The sequence below is a fragment of the Colobus angolensis genome, unplaced genomic scaffold, assembly GCF_000951035.1.
Source record: "Colobus angolensis palliatus isolate OR3802 unplaced genomic scaffold, Cang.pa_1.0 Scaffold53, whole genome shotgun sequence".
NCBI lineage: Eukaryota > Metazoa > Chordata > Mammalia > Primates > Cercopithecidae > Colobus > Colobus angolensis.
The window spans coordinates 6,845,957-6,852,171 of record NW_012118821.1 but is presented as its reverse complement, the minus strand read 5'-3'; positions in this window follow the sequence as shown (position 1 = coordinate 6,852,171).

The following is a 6,215-nucleotide window of genomic DNA, read 5'->3' as shown; positions in this document are numbered from 1 at the left end:
ATTGTTACAGTACTAAGAGAAATAAATAAACGAATCCTGTAACCTAGAATGCTACACAAAGGGAAAATCTCTCTTAAAAACTAAGGTAAAATATAGACTTTTTTACATATACAAGAGCTGAAAGAATTCATCACCCACCGACAGACTCACCATAAGAAATGTTAAAGAGAGTCATTCAGAAGAAGAAAAAACATTAGATGGAAATAGAGACTTACACAAAGACATGAAAAACAACAGAAAGTGTTGCACAAGGTGCCCAAAGCAGCTTTATTTGCAACAGTTAAAATCTGGGACCAATCCAGGTTAACCATAACATGTCCAGAAGATGAAATACTGCTCAACAAAATTAAAAAAAAAATAGAGAGGATGGAATAAATTATTGATCCACAAACCAACATGAATGAATCTCAAAATAATTATGCTGCTAATTGAAGAAAGTCTATAAAAAGGGCAAAAACTGTATGATTCCATGTATCTAAAATTCTAGAAAATACAAACGAATTCTCTATATAGTCAGACCTGTGTTTGCCTGGGAATAAAAAGGTCAGAGAGGGCAGAAGGGTGGGATTGCAAAAAGACCCAGGGGCATTTCTAGAGGTGATATTACAGTTTACTGTCTTTACTGTGGTGATGGGTTTCATGAGTTTATACATATGTCAAAATTAATTAACTTGTACATTTTAAATGTGTGTACTTTTCTGCAAGCCATTTATACCTCAATAAAGCTGCTGAAGATGGCATTTCTAATTTTCCATGCTGTTGTAGAAAATAGGGAAAATTTTTAAGATGTTAAAAAAATCAGATTATCACTGAGAAAAAGTGTATTTTTGATAATTTACATCTTCTTAGGTGCTTAGCATTCTGCTTAGCATTATATTAAAAGGATTTATCTCAATGTACTTAACCAGTGCATATAATACATAAATACATTACACACATACATAAATATATTCTGATTATTTAAAGATATTAGTTATAATAAAACCTTTTCATGTGTACCACTGATTATTTTCTTGGTGTACATTCCAAAATGATCCAAGCATCCAAAGGCTTTTAAGATACTATATAATTGCTCCTAGAAAAGAGATTTTACAGAGAGTAGGATCAGCACAAAAGGAGATTAGTCTAGTCTAAGAAAAAAATAAACAAAACCAAGCATGTACCACTGAGGAAGGAAGACAATGGAGAAGTGCTGTGTCTGCTTCACAGCTGTTCCCTGAGTGGATAGACTGAGATAGAACACCAGGCACTTTCATTCCCAGGCCTATTCTATTAGTACTTTTGCACGTATGAAGCCTCCCACTTACTAATAGAAATGCTTGCTGTGCTTAGGGAAAATTTATTTTAACTTAAAGAACATTGCAGTAATCTGCTCAGGCTGCCATAAGAAAATACCACAGAAATTTCTCACAAGCTGGGCATGCTGGCTCATAACTGTAGTCCCAGCAACTCAGAATCCTGAGGCGGGAGGATTGCTTAAACCCAGGAGTTTGAGGCTGCAGTGAGCTATTCCAGCCTGGGAAATAGAGAACCATCTCCCAATAAGAAGAAAGGAAAGAAAAAGAGATAGAGAAAAAGAAAAAGAGAGAGGGAGGGAGAAAGAAACAGAAAGAAAGAAAGTGAAAGGAAGAAAAAGACAAGAAGGAAAGGAAAGGGGAAAGGAAAACAGAAAGGGAAGGGAAAGGGAAAGAGAAAGAGAAAGGGAAACAGAAAGAGAAAGGGAAGGAATTTATTTCTCACAGTTCTGGATGCTGGGAAGTCCAAGATCAAGGTGCTAGCCAGGTAGGATTCCTTTTAAGCCCTCTTTTCTTGGCTCATAGGAGGCCACCATCTCACTATGTGCCCATATAACCTCTTCTTTATGCAGGTGCAAGGAGGCAAGGGCAGGGAGGGGAAGAGAGAGAGCGCATGTGTGCAAGGGAGAGAATACTCTGTTCTTACAAAGACACAAATCCTATTGGATCAGGACCCAACTCTTGTGACCTCACTAACCTTAATTACTTCCTTAGAAGTCCATCTCCAAATGCAGCCACCCTGGGGGCTAGGGATTCAACATAAGAATTTGGGGGGAGTAGGGGACACAAACATTCAGTCCATAACAAGCATTCAACTGTTTAAGTAATTCAGAGTGGGGCTCAAAATCTAACATAGTTTGATGAATCACATTAATTGTCGTATTGATAATGTGCCACATCATACATTTTAATGTAGCATTATTTGTGATTAATTCTCTTAGCTTTGTTTCTTTTCTAAAAATATCATTACTTCACCTTATTTTTGCACAATATTTTTACTGTACATAGAATTCTATGTTGGCATATTTTTCTTTCAGTACTTTAAAGATATTGTTGCACTCTCTTGCCCATAGTTTCTAATATAAAGTCAGCAATAACTTATATCTTTGTTTTCATATAAATATTTATAATGTATTTTTTCTTCAGCTGCTTTCAAGATTTTATCTTTGGTTTAAGTGTTTAGGTGAGTGCATTAATTTTCTAGTTATGCTGTAACAGAATACTCAAAACTGGGCTGCTTTAAACAACAGAGATTTATTTTTTCACAGTTCTGAAAACTACAAGTCCAAAATCAAGGTGTCCTCCCTCTGAGACTCTGAATAGAATCCTTCCTTGCCTCTTCCATCTTCTGGTAGTGATGATCATTGTTTGGTGTTCTTGGCTTTCAGCTGCATCAGTCCAATCTCTACCTCTATCATCACATGAGATTGTTTCTCCTGTCTCTGTCTCATCTTCTCTTCTTATTATGAAGACACTAGCATATTGGATTAAGGTTCACTCTAATCCAATATGATGTCATCTTAACTTGGTAACATCTTCAACAACCATATTTCCTAATAATGTCACATTCTGAGGTTCCAGAAAAGATATCAGTTTTAGAAGGGCACTGTCCAATACAACTATGATATGCCTAGGCATGCTTTTCTTTGGATTTACAATGGTAGGGGTTCACTGAGAGGTTTTGAATCTGCAAATTTATGTTTCACTATATTGGAGAAACATTTTGTGAAAACATTTACCCATAAAAGGGGAAATATTGTTCCTTCACATTTAAAAAACATTTCATTCTCATTCTCTTTTCATTCTAGATTTACAAATACATATATGTTAGATGTTTCATATTGTATCACAAATCTCTAATGCTTTGTTCATATTTTGGAGTGGATGATTTCCATTAATCTATCCTCAGGTATATGGACTCTTCCCTTTGTCAATTCGATTCCACCACTAAAGCCATCCAGTGATGGCTTTTAAATTTCAGATGCTGTAAATTTTCAGTTCTATAATTTCCACTTGATACTTTTTAGAGTTTCTACTTTTCTGCAAGCTTCCTTATCTTTTCATTTATGACACGCATATCCTTTACATCCTTGAGCATAATGATAATAGCTGCTTTAAATTTCTTGTCTACTAACTCCAACAACAGGGTCACCTTGGGGTTATTCTCAATTGATCGATTTCTTTCTCTTGATAATGTTTTACATTTTCTTGGTTCCTTGTATGTTGCATAATATTGGATTGTATCTTAGATATTGTGTATATCACATTATCTGGATTCCGTTATAGTCCTCTAAAAAGAATTGAGTTTAGAGGGCAATTAGCTTCATTTGACAAGAACTGCACACCTTCTTTTGGATGTCAGCTCAAATCTTATACAAATATTTTAACTTTTGCTGAAGTCTATCTTGAACATCTATGATTTGTGAATCAGCCAGAGATCTGGGCAGAGTACATACACAAAATTTAGGGCTTCCCCCTTTTGGCTATCTTTTTTGAAAGACTGTCCTTCATTTCCCAGTGGTCTCATTTCATAACAGAAAGATACTTATGTCTTTTCTATCAGGGTTTAGTCACCAAGGTGGAGCTGACATGGGCCTATCATTAGACTGAAAATCTAAGACATTCCTTTCTTCCAAGCTTCAAGTCCACTCTAAAATCTTCCTCTTTTCTTTACGTTGCCTGCAGCACAGTTTTTTTCCTCCAGAGTTGACAGTTGTTTTCCACAGGAAGTACAGCTATGATAAGAGCTTACTTAGTCATACCAGGTGCAGAAACTACATGGCATTAAGCAGAAGACACTTTAGCTGAGGAATTACATCTGTTTCTAAATTATACAATGACATATTTGAACCCAGATAGAAGGGAAAAATATGACTCAGAGAACAAATTGCCATGAAGTCAACTTTTCAATCCGAGTTTGTTCATATCTTTTCTGCTTCTGTACAAGTGATTAATGCATTCTATATTTCAAAATTCGGTGGTGAAAATGAATACTGACTTAGCATTGGCAAGAATTGAGAAACTCCATTTGGGATCCCATCAGAAAAAGAAAGATGTATATTTCAGAGCCTTCTGAAGACCAGGTCTGTTTTCTAAGATAATTTAAACTGTCACTTACAAAGTTGTATATAACAAAAATAAATTTGAAGGATGTCTGCCCATTTCTCAAAGTCAAGCTCCATTCCATTCCCTATAAATTTTGTTTTCTAATGTGTGCTTATATCAATATTAACTCATTTCACAACTGCCTATGCCATACCCAATAGTCCTTTGTTATATATTTACTTTTATATTTGAGAATAATAAAGTTAGAAAGAGAGCAGTCATATAAACTCACTATAAATGAGCATATTAAGTATATGTTAAGATATAACATTATTTTATCTGAGTGAGAGAGAGAGAGAGACTCCCAAATCACAATGCCTTGAACAAGATAGAGATGAATGTTCCTTTCCCATAACAGTTCAAGATAAGCAGCAAGGGCAGGTAAGCTGACTCTACCATCTCAACCTATAACTTCCCTCTCAGAGCCAAAGTGACTTCTTCAATTCTTGTTATTATCTTCCAATAAGCAGAAAGGCAGAAAAGGACTATGGGATCTGAGCACAACCCTGTGTAAGAGCAAAAACAGTCCTGAAGAGGTACATATTTATCTGCTCGCACCCCATTGGCCAGACCATACTTCAGTGGCACATTTTCTGCAAGACAGTCCAAGAAATGCAGTCATAATGTAGAAAGTCATGCATCCAGCTGAAATTCTGTCACCAAGAACAAGTGGTAAGTATACACTGGGGGACAAACAGCATTATGTCACTCTCTAAATACATGACATTTATGAGGACTAAATCCTGACATATTCTTGACTCCTTAAATTTGCAAATACCTCTCTCCCATATAACATATACCTTAAAATGCACACTGAACAACAGATCATCACAGAGCGGCACTGACATTGTGGGGCTGGGCTCAGCTGGCCCAGTCCTCTCCAGAAAGGAGTGGTTGGCTATTTTCCAAGTCTGCCTCACAGACTGTGATTTAACTTCATGCTTTGGAAAATGGTGAGTTAGTAGCTGGCCATGTGACTTCAACTTGCTTAAGAATATTTGAAACTCTGTAAGCGGATCAGTGCCTGATCCCGACTGCTCATCAGATCAAATGGAAAACACACACACACACACACACGCACACACACTCACACACACACCATTCCTGAACAGTCTAACTTAATAGATCTGTAGCAGGGGTCATGGCATCACTTTTTGTAAACCTTGCACAGGTGATTCTAATGTATAACCAGAGTTGGACACCACTGAGCTAAGATACTCAAACTCCATGTTGGCTGTGGGAGACATCAAAAAGCACTGGGCATGTCTCCTGGCTTCAAAAATATTTTAGACTGATTCATTGTTCATATTACATAATTCGTACTTTATTATATATTCTAATCCTCTAGTGTAACTTCTGTCTAGACTGTAACTTTGAGAATTAAACAAGAAACATGAATTGCCTGTCATCTTTGTACCTGGCACTTTCGGGGTATGATGACTTCTACATAGGAAAGTGTCATGGTTCCTTCTCTCGAGGCACCCCAGTCTAGCAGACAGAAAGAAAAGTCCAAAGGATCTAGTCTGTTAAGCTCTAAGCAATCAATCAATAATTGCATATAATTGATTTCAGTCTTTTTCTTCAATATACATTAGTATTTGATATCTCATGGGTTCTTTTTATTTATTTTATTTTATTATTATTTTTTTTTTTCTGAGATGGAGTCTCGCTCTGTTGCCCAGGCTGGAGTGCAGTGGCCGGATCTCAGCTCACTGCAAGTTCCGCCTCCCGGGTTCGCGCCATTCTCCTGCCTCAGCCTCCCGAGTAGCTGGGACTACAGGCGCCCGCCACCTCGCCCGGCTAGTTTTTTGTATT